This window comes from Ostrea edulis, chromosome 5 (genome assembly GCF_947568905.1).
Source record: "Ostrea edulis chromosome 5, xbOstEdul1.1, whole genome shotgun sequence".
Lineage (NCBI taxonomy): Eukaryota > Metazoa > Mollusca > Bivalvia > Ostreida > Ostreidae > Ostrea > Ostrea edulis.
This window is the reverse complement of record NC_079168.1, coordinates 68274342-68296228: the sequence shown is the minus strand read 5'-3', so window position 1 is coordinate 68296228 and position 21887 is coordinate 68274342. Positions and strand designations below refer to the sequence as shown.

Genomic DNA, 21887 nt, shown 5'->3' with positions numbered 1-21887 from the left:
CCAATATATATATATATATATATATATATATATATATATATATATATATACACACACACACGGCAACGGCAAAACAACCAATGAAAGTTGATATAACAATGTGACTTTTTCTGGAAATTTGTTCTCCCCTATGGGGTCTTTTCTTTTGTCACCTTAAACTGATCGAGGTTTGTTGATTGTATGAAAATCTAATATTTCATTATGCTTCAACACTGAATCGAGACCAATTGATATAATGACGTTCTGAAATAAATTGTGGACAATTAGTAAAATTCTATAAATCTTTGTATGCTATTTTCCTTTCCTTTTTTTAAAGAGCTCATTTTCCACATTTTAATAAAGTGTTTTTTAAAACACGTATTCATAAAATGATAAATGTCATATCGATACTGACAATTTTGAACAATTGGATGCATCAATTTACTCTCAAATGCGCTTTGAAGATCGTCCGGAATTCAAAGGTTTCTTCATGCTGACTCGGACTATTGAATGCTTATTTACATCACGTGGTTTTGAATGACAGCAAAGGTGTTGTGTAGGAAATTATTTAAATTCATCTTCAAGGGGGTCCACACTCACCTTTCAAGTATAAGATTATTCCCTGCTCCTTATAATAAGTAATTATATAAATCATTGTTTCAACAGAAGCCCTTCCATGTTCCAACTGACCGATGTTTTTACAACACGTGTGTTCAGATAAAAATAGCACAAGTTTACTTTTAAAAAGCAGTGTCTTCGCGGCTAGTCCCAATGGCAGATTTAGGGAGGGGGGGCAGGATCCCCCTCCCTCTCGCCACAAATTGTGAGTGAAAATCCAAATTTTGCACCCAGAAAGCCGATTACTTTGGCTAATATTTGATTTTCTCATTCCCTTTCGGAAATCCTAGTTAGATCCGCCACTGAGTTATAATCGTTTCTCCTAGCCTTTTGTTTTCCAACAGTCATACTGATCGCAACGTCAATTTTATTTCACATATTAGTTTTATCTCATTTTATTTTTACCTCTTTTCTTACAGAATCTGTCAAAATTCTGGATCTATCTATCCACTACACTTCCTCACTGGACGACATGCTGCACTGTTTACTGTCTGTGCGCATGCGTCTGAAGACCGAAAGGAGGAGACTCGATATTTTTTGTATAGGCCATCAAAAAGTATTAAATTTTACGTTAAAACGAGAATTTTTGACTTTAGATAAGTGTTATTTTCGCAAAGTTCATACATTCAACAATGCAACAAAAATTGAAAAAGCGCTGGGAAAATTGTCATGTAATGATTTTTGCGCAAAATGAGCTGTAGTGTCTCTTTAAAAGTGTTTGGGGGTCTTTTATTTATTGTTGCTTTTTCTTTCTTTAATTTTCTTTTATTGATCTATTTTCTATTTGGGGATCATGACAAGTCACCACTGTAATATACTCAATGACAGTTTAAACTTTTGTTCTAGCTGTAGTATGTATATCTCTTGTATTTTTTTTTTATTATTCGTATACCTTATTATATATTCACGATTCATTAAGACGACTTACCATTTTCTGTTATTAGTAATTGTACCTCATGTACCACTGATGGATGGTGTGAGTAAAAATAAATGAACTTCAACCTGTCATCGGAATTGAGCACCATGAGTGTTTTAATTCCGTTATTTAGATAGCTTGGATGGAACTTAGAAACGATGAGAGAAGAGTTGAAAAAGCCAAGACTAAAGTTAAAAAAGTCAAGAAAAAAGTCTACATTTAATTTGGAAGAGCCCAGAAGAAAGCCCCGGGGGGAAATGTTAGAAAAGCGTAGACTAAATTGGGAAAAGCCCCAAAAACAGTTAAAAAGCTAAAATTGAAGATGGCAAAACGAAAAAAGAAATATAACGTGGGAGTAATATGCTTCCATATTATCATGTACAGAATGTAAACAATTTCAAATCCACACTGAGCAATGTACAGTATGTAAGTAAAGCATGTGTGTGTGTCATTCCCTCGGGTTCGTGAATCATATGACGAAAAGGTATTTATTGGCTCGCTTGGCACTGAAAACCAAAGTAAGTAACCATTTGAGGATATTTTTTATAACTTTTTATGTCATTTTCACATACATGTAATTACAACCTTAAGATAAACCCCTGATACAGAAACATCGACAAATGGGTCCGTAGTTTAAGGTGACCAAATCTATCAGTGGTGCTCGCGTAACTCTGGTGTTACGGTATTCTCTTTAGAGAAGTCGAGAGGCATAGCCTTCATCGACTTCTCTTCGCAAGCATTCATGTTTTGATTCTGGAAAACGTGTAAATGCCGGAGTCGGTGACGGTTTATGCTTCGACCGACGTTTCGACTTAGATGTGTCTGGATTTACACAATAGACAACTTGTTTTCAAACATTTAACAGCAATGCACAAAACCGTCACAAAGAAATCAACACTTACTTGCTTTTAATCCATTTTCAACATGTCTCCTGTCCCGGGTTTTCGTTAAAGGACACATCGCATGTTTTTAAACTTTTTAATTTTTTCAGCAAAATTAATTCATTTCATGCCTAAAACTACTTTACATGTGTTTTAAAAGAAACATTGCGTAGTTTTCGAGTTTGATAGTGATGAAATTCAAATCTTACGATATGCATATTTTCTTCGATATTTTACGCGCCATTATCTGTGACGTTATATGCGACCTCGAGCGAGAAGATTTGAAAACAGTTGTTAGCCATTTCATAAACAGATTAGATTTAATTGACAAACAAACAATTATCACATTAACGGCTTGTAAATAACACTGCATTGGGGTGTTCTGTGCCGTTTAAGGGTGTACTTACTGTCAGTAGAGATGATTTGGACTGTGTTTTTTCAATTTTCGAAGGAAGGTATGAGGGACAAGACGTGAATATTTTTTGTCGGCACAACGACTTTGCCATAAAAAAAAAAACCAGTAGAATTTGTCCCTATACTTTTTCAAACAAGCTCTTGAACAAAGACGTATATAAACTGCGAGAAAATGGTTCTATCGAAGCTTCGCACTGTTACATATAGGCCTACCGCATATGCTTTCCGTTCTGCTATCACATTCAATACACACTCGCACCAACTGACCTTCACCTTGTAACAACATATAGGCAGAACTTTGCTAGCAGTGTCTACCAACTGGTAGTTTTAAAAAAGAAATTTAAAGATAAAAGATAATAGAACTTTCAATTATAAATAATAAAATATTATATTTCCCAACCTTGAATTGAATTATAATGCTTTCATTTTTTTTTTTTTAAGGAACGCGTACGTGTTTACAACAACAGCACGCCGCGCTCCCACTTCCTAAGTAACAATGTGTAGATAACAAATAATAATGATTAATAAAATTGCTTGAATAAAATAATTTAAAAGTATTGTGATTTTCACAATAAGTTTGATCATTTTTATTATATTTTTTTTTTTCCGAAATGCACCCGTGACAGTAGGCCTAGTTGTCAATGCTACATAATCGTATCATAATTTAGGCCTATCTAACTTCTCCAAAAATAAATTTAATAATAATTGCTCTGTTTATTTTAGAAAAGCAACAACGCTAATTACAGTTGTTTACAGAAATGGCATTACCAAATAGTGTTTAGACAGTGATCCCATGTAAACATTATTTACTCGCAAATTTATGCAGATTTCATACTCGCTTTCCTCGCTACATTTGGGTCGCTATTTGTATGCACTGGTGGCTAAAAGATATAAGACTCGGGAAATTTGTCAACATCGAAATAAATGTTATCCATGGTAAATAAATTAGACCCCTAAAACCCGATTTTTGAAAGTATCTAACACTACTATTACAACAAGTTGATCGACGAAGGTCGCATATGACGTCACTGTACCACGTGACTACCTATCTGATTAACTTGGCTTTTGAAATCGGGGCTTAGATTTAAGTCCATATTGTGGCTAATTATCGCAATACTTTAGTGAACGAACTATTACAATTAATTTCTATAAGCATAAGGAAGATAAAATGCACATAATTCTGTATACTTTTGTAGCCGTGTGAAAATTTTGTAAATAACTTTTAAGTTTTATGATTAAAAAGAATTGAATTTGCAATTGATAAGATTGTATAATAAAGTTCTACTAGAAACTTATGCCAAAACAATGGCAAGCAGCTTTGATTTTATTTAATTTCCAATTTGATGTAATTAGTATTTTCCCGCCAAAAGTTTGGTGAGCGTTTGGCGCCTCTTATAGTCATGTGACTTTAGACCAGGGTTGGATTTTTTCATATTGTCCAGTGGGTTTGAATTGTTCAGACGTTTGAGTTTTAGTTATAGTTGGAGTTATTTCGCCATCGTGGTATGTCTGGTTTTTCTTTGTTTTTATGGAAGCAAAAGCATCGCAGTTGGCGCTCTTAATTATATTGCTAATATCTAACAAAGTGCATGTTTAACTTTTATTGCAGTTGCACCAAAGAAGCTTTGAAATATAGTTTACAGTTTTACATTTGATAAATATCAAGCCTAAAGTTCATAACTTTGGTAAGTTATACTATTTAGACTGTTTAAGCAATATAAAAGTCAACTAAAGCAATAATATCAATATTTTGTTTTTAATCTTATTTTTCTCACTTATTAAATATAAATAAGTTCGGTGGATCACTTTTATAAAATTGTGATTAAAGTGCTTGAATATCATTTGATATAACTTTATGCTAAGTTATAAATAATTATAATTAATAATAATAATTATTATTATTAATTACAAAATATTGATATTATTGCTTTAGTTGACTTTTATATTGCTTAAACAGTCTAAATAGTATAACTTACCAAAGTTATGGACTTTAGGCTTGATATTTATCAAATGTAAAGCTGTAAACTATATTTCAATGCTTCTTTGGTGCAACTGCAATAAAAGTTAAACATGCACTTTGTTAGATATTAGCAATATAATTAAGAGCGCCAACTGCGATGCTTTTGCTTCCATAAAAACAAAGAAAAACCAGACATACCACGATGGCGAAATAACTCCAACTATAACTAAAACTCAAACGTCTGAACAATTCAAACCCACTGGACAATATGAAAAAATCCAACCCTGGTCTAAAGTCACATGACTATAAGAGGCGCCAAACGCTCACCAAACTTTTGGCGGGAAAATACTAATTACATCAAATTGGAAATTAAATAAAATCAAAGCTGCTTGCCATTGTTTTGGCATAAGTTTCTAGTAGAACTTTATTATACAATCTTATCAATTGCAAATTCAATTCTTTTTAATCATAAAACTTAAAAGTTATTTACAAAATTTTCACACGGCTACACTTTGAAAACACGAGATGTGTCGTGGGAGCTGTCACAATAGGGGACCAGTTAAGAGAAAGTAGGCTCACGTAAACGGAGTTGTGATTTAAACCCGAGACCGGGGCATGTTGAAAATGGATTAAAAGCAAGCAAGTGTTGATTTCCTTGTGACGGTTTTGTGCATTACTGTTAAATGTTTGAAAACAAGTTGTCTATTGCGTAAATCCAGACACATCTAAGTCGAAACGTCGGTCGAAGCATAAACCGTCACCGACTCCGGCATTTACACGTTTTCCAGAAATCAAAACATGAATGCTTGCGAAGAGAAGTCGATGAAGGCTATGCCTCTCGACTTCTCTAAAGAGAATAGTGTTACGATTCCTGTCAGTTTAGTTCTGCACTCTAACCTTCTATTTCCTCATACTGCACGAACAAACACTAGCACTATTTCTTCTCTATGTCTTTTCCTCTTCGACATATACAATCTTTTTTCATATTTGATAATCTTCTTTTATAGCGTATCTCATGAGATTAAAATAAATTTTACGTTATAATCGGTACCCGTTATACCGGAGACCGGAAGTAATCCGTACTGAACAGGTTTCTAATCATAGGTATGTTTATATGTAGGTGTTTTAAAGTAAAACTATGTAAATGAAATTATTTTATATAAATTTAATGAGATTAATTTATTTCATTTTATATAAAGGAATCCACAAAATGTATGATACTTTATCATTTGCACAAAGTTTTGAATATTTCAACATCACGATGTCCTAGATACAATTGAATGAAGCATTTTAAAATATCCGTAATATTGGTCTATAGAGTTAAAACTAACAAATTATCAAATAAGTTATATAGGTCATCACACTTTTTAAGATGCGAGACGTAGATAAACAGAATCAGACATCAACTTTAAAAAATTGCAATTTTCCTTCAACATCATTATCAAAATTTCACAAAAGCCGGTTTTAACGATATAAGAGTATTTCTGTAAAAAATAAAGAAAATATGTCGCATAACGAACTTGATAAAGGATTCAATTAAAATATAGTTATTGCCCTTGGAATCAATATTTTGAAACATATTGATTATTTATATATAACTTAGACTTTTGAAACATTTTATGATTAACAAGATTTTTACAATAACCATTGGAAAAGACTCTAACAAAATTTATGGTAATATCATGCATAAAATCTAAATAAATCATTGATTTTGCAAAATCTCATGACGTCACAGGAGGGTGAATTCAGAAAATACAGATAATTAGCACTCGAGGCCATGAGCTTGCCAGGCGAACGTTCCATCCATTTGGCCACGGAACCGATGAAATAATATATTTTATCTAAAGTTTACCACCAACTTATATAATCGTTATAAAGAAAGCTTGTCCAGATATTTGATTAAAATGATGAATTTATTTTTTGATGAAATAACAAAGTAATCGATAACGCGCTTAAAATACCTGTGTCAATCTCCATTGGAAGTACATTCGGAGTGATTGACCTTTGATCTGTTGAAACGAAAACAAAAAAGGGGGGGGGGGGAGTCCGATAGCCAGCATGATAATTATAATAATGTTACATCTTTTGCATATCATATCAAAATAGTACTCACGATTTTGACATTAGAGTTTGTGCCAGGTTTTACGATCCAGATCATTTCTTCGTTATCTCTCTGTAAATTTCCCTGAACTGAAAAATGGGGCTAAATGTACGAAGCTCTTTCAGACAAACTCCTTTGGTTCAAATGAAAGGTCAATAACCACGAGAGGAATAACTGATTTGATGCGCGCATCATTTCAACCAACTCATCAATTCACTTGAGGAGTGCATTAATGTAGTGGAGTTATTGCTTACAAAAGCTGGGTATAATTGATTTAATTTGACTATGATCTTCAGGGCGTGGATGAGGCCCAAAACAGGGGCTTTAATTTGACTATTATCTTCAGGGCGTGAGTGGGGGCCAAACTAGGGGCTTTAATTTGACTATTATCTTCAGGGCGTGAGTGGGGGCCAAAACAGGGGTTTTAATTTGACTATTATCTTCAGGGCGTGAGTGGGGGCCAAAGCAAGGGCTTTAATTTGACTATGATCTTCAGGGCGTGGATGAGGGCCAAAACAGGGGCTTTAATTTGACTATGATCTTCAGGGCGTGGATGAGGGCCAAAACAGGGGCTTTAATTTGACTATTATCTTCAGGGTGTGAGTGGGGGCCAAACCAGGGGCTTTAATTTGACTATTATCTTCAGGGTGTGAGTGGGGGCCAAACCAGGGGCTTTAATTTGACTATTATCTTCAGGGCGTGGATGAGGGCCAAAGCAGGGGCTTTAATTTGACTGTTATCTTCAGGGCGTGGATGAGGGCCAAAGCAGGGGCTTGGATTTGACTATTATCTTCAGGGCGTGAGTGGGGGCCAAAGCAGGGGCTTTAATTTGACTATTATCTTCAGGGCGTGGATGAGGGCCAAAGCAGGGGCTTGTATTTGACTATCATTTTCAGGGCGTGAGTGGGAGGCCAAAGCAGGGGCTTGGATTTGACTATTATCTTCAGGGCGTGAGTGGGGGCCAAAGCAGGGGCTTGGATTTGACTATTATCTTCAGGGCGTGAGTGGGGGCCAACACAGGGGCTTTAATTTGATATACAGTAAAAATTCTTCGACAGTCTGCTTACATTTTTCAAGAAAAATGTTTAAAATTTCGAAATTTGAAGTAGTTTGCTTCCTCTTGAAAGGGATGTTCGCACCATTATCGAGCGGGGGATTATGGGGGGATTTGTGTCTAATCCGTTATACCGGTATATGGAGGACAATTTCGACGATATGTTATCTCCCTTTTTAACATTGCAATATAGAACGTTTGTAGTTTGTCCCTCTATGACGTAATTTATAGCTATATAGTGAATTAGGTAGCGATATATAATAGATTCATGCAATTCGCGTACGTGTACTTACTTTGACTGTATATACATGTACATTGCTGGTGTAGAATTGGTCATCGATAGTTTGCACAAGCAACAAGCAATGCATTGGATAATGCAGTGCTTCTGTGTTACACACTATATAAATATTGCGTGTAGTTGAGAGTAACATTGAAAATTTTCACTGGTTTTTCGAGGGGTGAAATTTTTCAATGTTACCCTCAACTACATGCAGTATTCTCATTTGAAACTAGACATATTCTTTACGAAAGTTTTCTGTCAGGTCAAATTTCGTATTATGACAATGACTTCGAAAAGTTCAGATTTCGACAAGAACAACTACTTCCTATCGGGTGCTATTCTAAGTTTTCTTTTGCCCAGTACCTTGTGATGGAATGTGCTAACCACAAACTAGCCTACGAATGTTTGGAGAATCAGATCTAGAATGAGGCTGGATTAAACTCTATATGAGAAGTCAAATTTTGATTTTGATAGTTTGAAAAGTCAAACTAAAATTCAAAATCAGCCAAATTTATGTAAAACGAGAAGACTCACCGAGGGTAGATGTATAGTGAAAGTTACTACGTTACTTGAGATTGAACCAGTGTCAGATAAGAAAATAAAGTAAATAATATAAATATATAATACCTTCCCAGATTTCAGTAAATGTTTGATTTGTTTTTTAATTTAGTGTCATAAAGCGTTGCATTAGTTTGGTTTTAAATCTCCTAAAATATGTATTTATTTTACATGTCTTACATGACTACAGAAGAAATTCAAATCTGCGCGTGGCATATCGTTTGTATAATTTAATATGTCCCATTAACGGCTTCGTTTACGCTTATTTTATCATCCCCCAAATATCCTCTTATCACCAAAGTATCTTAAAGGTTGTCGTGTTTTTTTTGTCCCATTCCAAAATCTTTCACCTGTAAATAAAAATAAGGGTGACGGTCGACTATCTCTCTCTATCTCCCTCTCCGTTTCACCGGCGTATTGTAAATCTTCATGGATTTAATTTTGTGTGAAGTGCTCGGTACACGTACAGCTGACTCTCCTAGTCCCCACTAGACCGTTGATTCCGCCGAGAGGTATGTACACATAATGAATCTAAACATGTACTGAGAATCTATTTTGTAAGTTAATTATCCTCATCACATACGCTTTGCACTTCAGTGTTGTTCATAGTTCGTCGGCAGGCTGCATATCAACCCACACGGCCACAGCGAATACACTAAATGTATCAGTAGATTAGAAATAGATAAAACTCTGAATCAGTGAGCTTCACTTTGCTATTTGTCAGACTATTGATAGCAATTAATAATAGCCCGTTTCAATAAATTCACTGAAAGGTGAAGATAACGAACAGTGATTAATCTTATAACTCCTATCAGCAATACAAAATAAAGAGTTAGGCAAACATGGACCCCTGGATATACCAGAGATGGAATCAGTGGCCAAGGAGGGCAAACATGGACCCCTGGATATACCAGAGGTGGGATCAGACAAACATGGACCCCTGGATATACCAGAGGTGGGATCAGTGCCTAGGAGGGCAAACATGGACCCCTGGATATACCAGAGGTGGGATCAGACAAACATGGACCCCTGAATATACCAGAGGTGGGATCAGACAAACATGGACCCTGGATATACCAGAGGTGGAATCAGACAAACATGGACCCTGGATATACCAGAGGTGGGATCAGACAAACATGGACCCCTGGATATACCAGAGGTGGGATCAGACAAACATGGACCCCTGGATATACCAGAGGTGGGATCAGACAAACATGGATCCTGGATATACCAGAGGTGGGATCAGACAAACATGGACCCTGGATATACCAGAGGTGGGATCAGACAAACATGGACCCTGGATATACCAGAGGTGGGATCAGACAAACATGGACCCTGGATATACCAGAGGTGGGATCAGTGCCTAGGAGGAGTAAGCAATACATGTAATATCAAACTCTGGCTGCAGTTAATTCCCTTCTTTGTTGTAGATTCACTGGGGGGGGAGGGGGTGGGAGTGAGTAGGGGGACCTAATCTCATCCTACCGGATTCTAACACACACACTAAAGTCCCCTCAATGTATGTCATACCCCCGTCGCATTCTCTACCCAGAGTTTCGTGCGCTCTTCGCACTAACACGCCCTCTGGTGAGAGAATGACCCCCGTCGATCAAATCACCTGCTTTCACTCGTGACGTTCCCGAATCCTCTTCCAGGGCCGTAAGTAGGGTTCTAAATCAGGGGAGGCAGGGGATTGGGGGCCGCCGATTGACTTTACGACTGAAAATGACACTTTTTAAATCCCAATTTATCATGTTTGTGTTTCATTTGTACTATGTAAAGAATCGTAATATGGTGTCAAAGACAAAGGTGCTTGTCTTCATTTTAAACATATATCCTATAATATAACATTTATATAATTTTATTTTCTTTTTTGCCAAAAAATCAGACGAGGCAGTTGCCTCGTCTGCCTCATCGGCAGTTACGGCCCTGATTCTACATTAATGACCGCAATAACCGGGACATCTTTTAAATCAGCCTATCTCAAACATTTTTTTTATCCTCAGTGATACTTATGTATTGTCTCTTTTCATTTAGTGGTATTTCCATGTATTGTGATATATGTTCTCGATATGTATATATGTTATAGACAGGACCACAATGTAAACTAGTTTATATAACTATTTGTTCAATCCTGTATAAATAAAGGATATTGTTATTATTATTATATCGTTGGTTCGAGCCCCGTCCTGTTTTGACCGCGTCCAACCTAAGATGTAAAATGATAATAGTGTTCCTTTGCCAAACGTTAGGCATTTGGAAGTAACCTTAAAGAGGAAAAAATTTGATATGAATGAAAAGTGGAGGATGTGTGCAATAATATTTTGAAACTGAAAACTTTCTAATTTTCTTTATTTGATCAAACAATGCAGTTTTAGTAGAAAGTAATCTTTAAAAACAAAAACAAATCCCTGCTGGACTCGAACCCGCGATCTACAGATCAGCAGTCGACACGTCAAATGACTGAACTACTCAACTAGCAATGAATTTAAAATGAAAAAACAAATATTGCTGATCTTTATATTTTCATTCATGTATTAAAAGGAAGTCAGCCATTGTGACGATGTAGTAGTGTACTTCCGTAAAAACTGAAGTCCCATGTTGCGGCGAGTGTTGGCACGATAGGTATGTGACACTTCATCTCCTACAACTGCAGGATAACCATCAACCCGTGACAGAAATTTCGTCATTGGATAAAATTAGCGAGCAAAGAAAGAGACCGCAGCCCATTATCACTTGATAGATAGATCTCGGTTAAATGAATTTTTACAAACCTTCCTCATATTGGCCTCTGCTGACATGCTTTGAAACAACATGGTTATTTGTTTTACATCCCGTCGAAAAATTGTACTCGTATTGAGACATCAACAGCAGTAGGTGAAGTACCACAATTTTAGACCTATGCATCCGTGGAGATCCGGGTTAGAATAGGTCCTCAGTGTCCCCTTGCTTGTCGTAAAAGGCGACTAAATGGGGCGGTCCTTCGGATGAGACCGTAAAAACCGAGTTCCCTTGTCACAGCAGATGTGGCACGATAAAGATCTCTCCCTGCTCAATGGCCATAAGCGCCGAGCATAGGCCTAAATTCTGCAGCCCTTCACCGGTGGTGACGTCTCCGTATGAGTGAAATATTTTCGAGAGGGACGTAAAACAATATTCAATCAATCAATTAGACCTATGCTTAGCGCTCAGGGCCGTAGCAGTGAGGGTTCTTTAACATGCCAACACCTGCTGCGACACGGAACGTTCGTTTTTATAGTCATATCCGAAAGACTCGTGATTACCAAGAAATTGTATCTCAGTGCAGATCAGATTGGACATGTTTCACTGTACTTCTATATAAAATTTTCAGTCGTATGTATGCTGGTGTAACGACGAAAAGTGACCCCCGTAGAATATATCATCATTATAGCCTTGTTATTTGTTTTCCTTTAATGGGGATAAAACATCTTGTATTATTGATGTAAAGTGTAGTATAACCTTTTAATTTTGTTATTTAAACTTTAACGTTTTTAGAAATGAACACCTCATATCACAAGGCTGCGTCGTTTTACCCCTATGTATTTGCCTAACAAGAATATTCCTACCATAACAGTTTTTTGTATCAAAAAATGACAGGGTCATTATTCTATGGGGTCATTTTTCTACAATCCACACGGAGAAAAATGACCCCAAGGCCATATTTTCTACAAAAAGTGGGTCATTTTTCTACGTAGAATATTGACCAGGGGGTCAAATTTCTTCGTAGAAAAATGACCCCTGGTCAATATCCTACGGGGGTATGTAAAGAATGTAAGAGTATCCTGACCTTCATGTTTTGCAGGAAATCGTTTCCCTCGGGTCATACGGCCTCTGCCTGGTATGGAATGACGTTCCTGGCAGTAAGTACATGTATAAAGGTGATTATAACACAATTCCCATCACGTAAGCCCCTACCTGAACCTTACATTATAACGCATACTTCGTTTTCAGATTTACATACATCTACGTATCTCACGTCGATGGAGAAGGTTGCGTCTATTCTGTGCTTTGGTACAGATGTTGGTGCTTTGCTTTGCTTTGTATGCCGGAGTGAGTCGTTTCCAGGACAACGCTCATCGTCCAATAGACATCTCTGCTGGTGCAGTAATAGGAATCATCTTTGCCCTGACAACGGTATAGTGAATAATAGCTGCAATAATGTAGCCCTATCCAATTTTTTGTAATTCTGACGTTTTCCCCTAAAAAAAGAAAATCAGAGAGGGCTACAATATTGCAGCTAAGTGAATAAGTGTAACGTGAAAGATTACGTCATCCATGCAAGCTTGGGTGCAGTAACTTTATTCTAATTTTATTTCAGGTCTTTTCAACTCCTATATTGTTCAAGGATATACGAACATTAATTTATGCACATGGTCAAAATGGAACAACAGAGTATATCGGAGAAAGAGCCGTAACTCTGTCACACCCAGTCAATAAGATGGAGCTGTAAAGGTATCGCACATCGGTAATTATTTTCACTACATCCTATTTGGAGAAATAATTAGAAATCGGTTTGTTAAATTGATGAGAAATAACTCAGTCGGAAATGTTCTGTTTTACCTGTCGACACCGGAATAACACCACCCCACACGGCATCTTCTCGCAAACAAGACTAACTGCAGGTAAACAACCCAGGTGGACATCAAGAAGTAGTCTCAGCTACCGACATCAAATAGTTCCTTTGTGAAAAAAAAAAATTTCTACGAAAAGGGAAAAGATAAATGGAAAAAAAAAATCGCGCATGGGAAAAATGGCCTTTTGAATCAGTAGAATCGTACATGATACCTTGAAAACAACTAATCAAAAGTCAAATTTACACAGCAAGATCCCGTTTCATTAAGTCAATACTAAGTAGTATATTCTATGCAGACATCGATAGAAGCCACATAACTGACGAAAACGGCGATTGACTTCCCCTCAGGACGATCATTATTTATATCTCCATTAGGCATTGTGGTACTTTTCAAATAGAAATAACTCTGTAAAAAATCGTGATCTTTGCGTAAAAACTGTTTCATTTGACAGAACAGTAATGAAAGTTTATGTGATAGTCAGTTTAGTTAGAAAAAAAATTAAATTACTAATTACATGTATTCCAAAAAGTTTTTAAATGAGATCTTTGATTTTACAGTGTATCAACATATTCAATTTTAGTTACTGTAATCGAATCTGCATCTGTTAAATTTGGTACGCTTAACACATTAAACCTTTCGCTGTGGTTTACAGGTGATTAGTGTTTAAAGCAATGATCCCTTATTCTGTCAGTGGTAGTGTGCAGCTTCCTTTCTTTGAAGCAAGGAATACACTTTAAGAAGACTTGATACTGGTTCTAACAAATGAGACTGAAGTCTGGATGAGCAATATGACGTTTTAAAAGCGTACACAAATCATACAGAAATTATTCATCATAACAAGAAAGTAAGCTAAAATAGGCCTAACAAGGACACTAAAGGGCGCCAAAATACAAGTGCTCAAAATGCTTTTCTAGTGACAAAATCAATGTGCAGGACAGAATAAAAATTGTCTATCAACCATCTAAAAGCCGAATGGATGGATGTATATTGTTTAACGTCCCGCTTGAAAAACTTTCATGGAGATGTCATCATAGTCGGCGAAGGGCTGCAAAATTTAGGCCTATGCTCGGCACTTATGTCCTTTGAGCAGGGAGGGATCTTTATTGCACCACACCTGCTGTGACACGGGGCTTCGGTTTTTGCAGTCTCACCCGAAGGACCGCCCCATTTAGTTGCCTTTTTCGAGAAGCAAGAAGTATTGAGGACCTATTCTAACCCGGATCCCGATGCGGGCAACAATATCATCTACAGATATAACAGCATTGGTTCACATACTTTGCACTCTGAGTCTTCCATCAGGCCTCTGTAGTAAAATTCGAGATTCATCGCTGAACCGAACTATTCTTCAGCGTCGCCGCGGTCATACTCTATAAGTTTGAGATTATTGAAGTCTGTTCCGGCGATGTTGTGAAGTCAGAACAATGCCAGGAACGGGTCTAATCCCAGCATGCCGTAGTCGATTGCGAATAGTCTGATTGATATTCGACGAATTCCAGTAATGACATATGCTATCTAGATGACGCTGTTGACGAAGATGACGGAATTGGATGAAGCGATCCGCTTTTTGACAATATTTTGTTGAACGATGCTATTGATTTTCTATTCCAAAGGCGAGATATGGTGCTTTGGGCAACATTGAAATCTCTTGCAGTTGCAAATTGTGATACATCTGCTTCCAGTCGTTCAATTGCGTTGAGCATCATTGAGGCGCGACATTTCTCAAAAAGTAGTTATATTTAAAGATCGACAACCCATGCATTTGATAGATTACAGGTGTCTGAATCACGTGCATGCGAAACTTACAACAATCGAGAGTTACAGAGATTTTATGAAAACGTGTGTTATTGTCTTCGATTTCTTTAGAATATCTATCCTGTAAACTAACAAGGAGTAATCAGGCGATTCATTCTAGACCCCCAAAAATGTATCTTTGGATATTATGATAGGAATTTTAAAATATGTGTTTTATATCAAGCTATATAAGTTATACATTTTATGCAAATTATTAAATTTAACTCAATCGGATTAAAGAGTAATAAAGCTATTTTCTTATTTAATTATATAGTCTCCGAGTCGGATAGAGAACGCCCCATTTCGAAATATTCATGATCACGTAACGTTACACGCGAAATTTCAAAAGTCAACAATTATATTGTGACGTGAAAGCATGGACGACCTGCAGGCTGTTAGTGGGAAACATTCAGCGATAAAAAAAAAAAAAAAAACCAGTACCCCGGAAGCAGAGTAGAGAGAACCACTTTGAGCAATAGACAGATAGAGGGGGAATTAATGTAAATTCCATGTCTAACATGAAATCATCATTCAGTACGACTACATACTGTAAATCTCCCATGATGTTCCTGATAATATTTTTTCTCGCGCGCTTGCTCCACCATGAACGTCATTCCATCAGAAATCATCGTGATCTCCTTACATTGAGTTGTCCAGTGATCTCCTTACATTGAGTTGACCAGTAATCTCCTTACATTGAGTTGTCCAGTGATCTCCTTACATTGAGTTGACCAGTGATCTCCTTACATTGAGTTGTCCAGTGTTCTCCTACATTGAGTTGTCCAGTGATCTTACATTGAGTTGTCCAGTGATCTCCTTACATTGAGTTGACCAGTGATCTCCTTACATTGAGTTGTCCAGTGATCTCCTTACATTGAGTTGTCCAGTGATCTCCTTACATTGAGTTGTCCAGTGATCTCCTTACATTGAGTAGTCCAGTGATCTCCTTACATTGAGTTGACCAGTGATCTCCTTACATTGAGTTGACCAGTGATCTCCTTACATTGGGTTGTCCAGTGATCCTTTAATACCCGTATATAATTTGTCGAAATTGTCAAATCGTATTATTTTTGATAGTTTATTATACTGGCAAAATATTTGTCTGGTTTTTAACATCTTTTCTAAATAACATGTGAAAACTCTGTGACCGTTGGGACCAACCAATAAAAATCGTCAGTGTTAAAAAGCCAACCCCGGTCTCGACATTTCCCCTCAATAGCTGTTTTAATTTACCTTTTCATCAAAAGATAAGTATATGATATATATAAATTTACACAATGACTTTCTGGAGTATACTTACACTGTATGGTTCGAATTTATTGTGGGTTTTTTTTTTTTCCTCTTTTCTTTTTAGGTCAAAGTCGATCTCGACATTTTCTCCAAAATGAACGCGCTGCACCACCTTTCATAAGAAGATAAAGACGTAGAAGAAAAATAAAATATATGAACTTATCCTATTGTGTTGGTTTCTAATTTACTGTTAGTGTTTTAAGGTAGCTCACTACACTAAAGCTGTATGACACCACGTCACAAGATGGCGATTTAAATGTTTTGTGAAAATGTTTGTACCGACCGATTTGTTTGTCTGTCATCGTAGCTCAGTGGTTAAAGCATTGGGCTGGTGAACTGCAGATCTCGACTTCAAATTCCCCAGAGTCTTTTATTTATATGTGTTGAATTTTTTTGTTTTGAAAATCATATTTTTATCCAAATTTGTATATTTTTTGGCATATATACTTATTATATATCATCATAGCTTTTATAATTAAATCAATTCGTACACTGATTTGAGAAACTCTTTCTGGGTGTAGTGAGCCACCTTAAAATTTATTTTATTTTTCCCGTTCAAGTCAGATACAATGTTGGTGTATCCCGAACCCGATCTCTCTATCTCATTTTCTCACCAGAGGGCGTGCTACGCAAGCTTCACTTTCACTGTTGTGGAGCGTAGCGTAACGCCCTCTGGTGAGAGATTGCTCTCTATCTGTGTAAACGATTATGTAGTTCCTTTTCCTCTCACTTTTTTTTTTTTTTTTTTTTTTTTGGTTATTTGTAGTTTTTATATTTTATCAAAACAATTTGTTATTATCAAATACTTTGTGTGATGTAATATAACGTTACATATCCATGCCTGTATTTTGGGACTAACTTCGTTCAACTTTCCTGGGCCATCACGCACTGCGCACATGAAAATATCACATAGGGATATTGTGTGGGCATCTTCCCATCCTCTTTTTGTTTGAAATAACGCAAGTCCCAGAAACATTTGGCAGATCTACATCTACCAAGTCTTATTGCAGAGATCACCTGTTTCCATTAGAAATAAGATATTCTCTCCTTGCAAATCTGGATACTCCTTCCACTGCGTTGAAAATACTTGATGAAGTAGATACCTTACTGTTTAATTTTGCCGTTAATTCTTCAGTGGTTATTTAATTCATCCTCCTCTTCATTATTTTGTGCCATTGCTTTACAATATCCGTGGTCACTGTTGTTGTTGATTCTGACAACAATGAAAAATTTTGTCTAGATATATTTGGTTGTCGGAATTCTTCCCCTGTCCTCGATTAAACTAAGAGTAAGGTTTCTCTACTGATCTCTGAATTTCCTCTGCTACCATTGATTTTTGTGCGGAAGGAGGTTATTGCGTGATAACTTTTTATTCATTTTTTTTTTTTTTGAATGTTTTATGGTTTTTAATTTTAAAAAGTTGACAAATTGTTTAGTATGTATTTGCTATAAATTCTAGCTACTGAAGATTCCGATCTGTAAAGGGGATTTCCGAGTCAATTGGTAACTTTCATCGTGAGAATCGCCAGACATTAAGGTGGCTATATCCTCATGTGACGTCAATCGTCGTGATAGGATTTTGCAAAATATTTTAATTAAACTTTGTGCATAATAGAAATATATCCTTTGTAGGAATTTTATTTCTAGACATAATAAAAAAATCTCGTATAAAGCTATTTGAAACTGGGAAAGTTTATATTTTCTATTAATAATGAATTATCCATATTTTTAAGATGTTATCAAAGACAATAGCTAATCGGAATCGGGCACTGATTGACCCAATACTGACATCTACAGACATTCAATCATGTGAAGCGGGTATATTAAGAATGAAATCGTCACTTAGTGATCATAGTGTCACATACAGCTTGCTTATTTAGAATATATATTACTACCGCGCATACAAGCGTAAAGTATGGGTTTATAAAAATGCTAACTAATTTATAAAACTCAATTCTTTAATTGAAAATTTTAACTGGGCAAATATCATCAACGGAGCAGAAACTTTAAAACTGGCAACAGAAAATTTTACTTCCATTAATGATAATGAACAAGATTGCTACGTGTAGTTATATGTCATCCACCGCCGCAAAAAAAAAGTTGAAGCACAAAAGTTCCACAACTCCTATAACATTTGTAGAATCAAAATTAAGGTGGAATATGATCAACTACATAGTTTAACTAATAATCCTGCAACATTTGAACAAAATCCGTACAGCGGTCTCTGAGGAGTTGCGTCCACAGAGTGTTTTTATAGTGTAGCATGTACAAATTCAACAAAGTCCCATAACTACTGTAAAATTTGTCGAATTAAAATGGCGGCGCAATATGATCAGGGGCCCCCTGGATTCGAAAGGCATTTAGTTCATATAATTCATGTATATACAATTTCAGAAATAAAAAGATAAGAATGATAATATTGTACAATAATATATTATACATATAGTCAGGGGTCACATAAATCAGAGTCCAAGTTTGTGTCCCTGACCTGTTTATCTTGAAGGACTGTCCCCTTCAAGTTTATCATCTTATTACAATGCATATAAACAAACAAAATATATTTATTAGACATTATATCTTTTCAGCAATATCCTTTAGCATTTTATAGAAATAATTTGCTTTGATTTTTTCACATGCATAGAATTCATACAATAACTGTCTCGTCGTGAGACGTATGCTTTCTTCACAATTTTCAAATCTACATTTCTTTTTAAATTTATGTATTTTCATAGCAATAAAAGATATCACATTGTTATAGCTGTTTGTTGTATTGTTGTTTTTTGTTGTTGTTTTTTTTGTAAATAAAAACCTAGAACAATTAATTTCCATGTAATTTTAGAATTGAAATATTTTCCAACAGTGTTTCAAATCTATTGTACATTTTTGCACTCAAAGAGTAAATGCTTTGAATTTTCTACAACCTTACATAATTGGCAAAAACTGGATTGTTCCTTTTGCCATTTGCTCAGTGGCAAATTACAGCTTGTCAAGTTATGTAATAATTTGTAATTGAATTCCGCTACTGATTTGTTTAAAATATTTCTTACTTTAGAAATATAAATTGAATTTCTAAATTCTTTAAAACTACAGTGTAATTCTCTAGACCATTTGTTTTCACATATTGGCAAAACAAATTTCATAAGCACAATAATCGAAATTATTTGATTTTATATCAAATAGTCCGTATTAATTCAGATACACTATGTATGTCGGGTCTACGTGACTGATCTGCTACAGCGTACGAGTTACTCTGTATGCTCTACGTCACACCTGGTACTCCCTGAGATCGAACCCATTCATTAGACAATTTTCAATATTATATATTTCTTGACTTTTTAATTCTTTAATTAATACAGTTGTGTTATTTCTTAAACGTATTTTACGACAACCTTCATGTTTATACATATGGATTTTTGGCAGGCAAATTGTGTTTCAATATTTCTGAATTTTTTTTCCAGAATTGTGTATTCACATAGCCAGTTGGCTTTCACTTTTAAGGTTTGACTGAAACGTTCTAGTTTTTTTAATTTTCCGTTTTCATCAAAAAGGTCCTTTACATGAAATATTTTACATTGAATCCAATTTTTGAAAGATAGTGTGTCATTTTTGTACCTAAAGAGTGTGTTTAACCAAATTGGTTGAGACAAAATTTCATCGGTCGATATAAGTGTGATATTCTGTAAAGCTTAGCATTTATTGAAATAGCTGATCACTTTGCAATAGCATGTAGGAATATTTGTCAACAGGTTTTTTTTTTATATTATTATTTCTTGTTTATTCTTTGTGCTTAGACTCAGGATATAGCTTGGGTTTATGTTATATTTTCTTTAAAAAGAATTTAAAAAGTCGTTTTGTGGCGTATTTGAACTAAATAGACGTTTGATCCACATGACTTTTAAGGCTTGAAATTTGCTTTCAATGTCTACTACTCCTATCCTCCCATCTTCTATTTGTCCAATAAGGGTTTTTCTTTTTCTTTTTTTTTCTCTTTTATTCCAAAGGAAATTAAAGATAGCTTTGTTGATTTGTTTTGTAGTACATGTGTATTTTCATTTGGATCCACAAGAATACTTGCACTGTATAATAATTTAGACAATGCTAATGTATTCATTACTGCATTTTCCAAAAAGAGTTAGTTTTCTAGATTTCCATGTATTTAGTGTCTTGGTGAGTTTTTCAATCTTTTCGTTCCAGTTAAGTTTATAACATTTAGCATGATCGTGTCCTAAGTATATCCCCAAATACTTTACTTCTTCATTTGTCATTCAATATTTTTAAAATATTGATATCGATATTTTAAAGGTCCAAGTAAAATTCCAATAGTTTTTTTCAATATTCAGTTTCATACCAGATTTAGTGCAGAAAGTACTTATTAACTACTTTTATAAAGACTCTGCATCAGCTACAGGTAACGTTGTGTCATCCGCGTGTTGCAATATTTTTATTTCATTTTCCATGTGGGCTTGTTTTTTTAAAATCCTTTTATGTCATCACGAGATTTTATTTTTAAAAATAGAATTTCAACAACAAATAAGAATAGAAGAGCTGATATTGGACATCCCTGTAGAATTCCTCTTTGCATCTCACAAGATTCCGAAATCCAAGCATTATTTTTTATTCGAAATAAAGGATTCTTATATAAAAGTTTTATCCATTTAATAAATTCATTTCCAAAGTTAAACTTTTTTAATACGTCAATATGAAATTACATTCTACTGAATCGAAAGCTTTTTTGGAAATCTAAGAATATCAGTATTCCTTCTTGATACTTCACAATACTCAAAACTGTCTAAAATTGTTCTTGCGTTTGTCCCGATATATCTCCCCTTTATATATGCTTTGTAATCAAAGGCGGTAATCTGTATTAGTCAAGCTAATTGGTCGGTAATTTTTTTTATATTTGCCTTATCTCCCTTTTTGCGTATAAGCGATACAATGGACATTCTTTGCGTAAAAGACATCATTCTCGTTTCATGGGCCATTTTTAAGGTATTATAGAAAAAAAGTTTGATATCGTTCCAGAAAATCTTATAAAACTCTACAGGAATACCGTCGGATCCTGGTGATTTATTGTTTTTCATTATTTTTACAGCTGAGCATTCCTCTAAAGACGGGAATGAGTCGCACATTTTTTTTCTCGTCCTCGATATCAATTGCTATTGTGCTTTGCGAAAGATATAGAATAATTTTTTATCAATATTTCAATTTTTCCCCATTTCATTCTATCATTACGAATAGCATTTAACTCATTTTCATTGCTAGCGAGTAAATCTTTAAATCCTTTAATATAATCTGTATTCAGTAACAGGAATGTGTTTAACTTCTAGTAACCCGGACCTCGAGAGTTAATATTCAGTGAGAAGTTAAAACGTATTGCTAAATGATCAGTTGACCTATTGCCATTTGAATTCGGCACTTTTCTTAAGAAGATTTGTTGGGTTTCCAGATTG

The 21887-nt window shown here is 35.3% G+C and overlaps 1 long non-coding RNA gene across 1 annotated transcript; it reads left to right on the top strand.

The window, feature by feature from the left end:
• Positions 1–11303: 11303 nt before the first annotated feature.
• Positions 11304–16599, top strand: LOC130054727 (uncharacterized). Its single transcript, XR_008803027.1, has 5 exons — positions 11304–11386; positions 12585–12642; positions 12734–12916; positions 13101–13247; positions 16502–16599. It is a non-coding gene; the product is annotated as an uncharacterized LOC130054727 (long non-coding RNA).
• The last annotated feature ends 5288 nt before the right edge of the window (positions 16600–21887 follow it).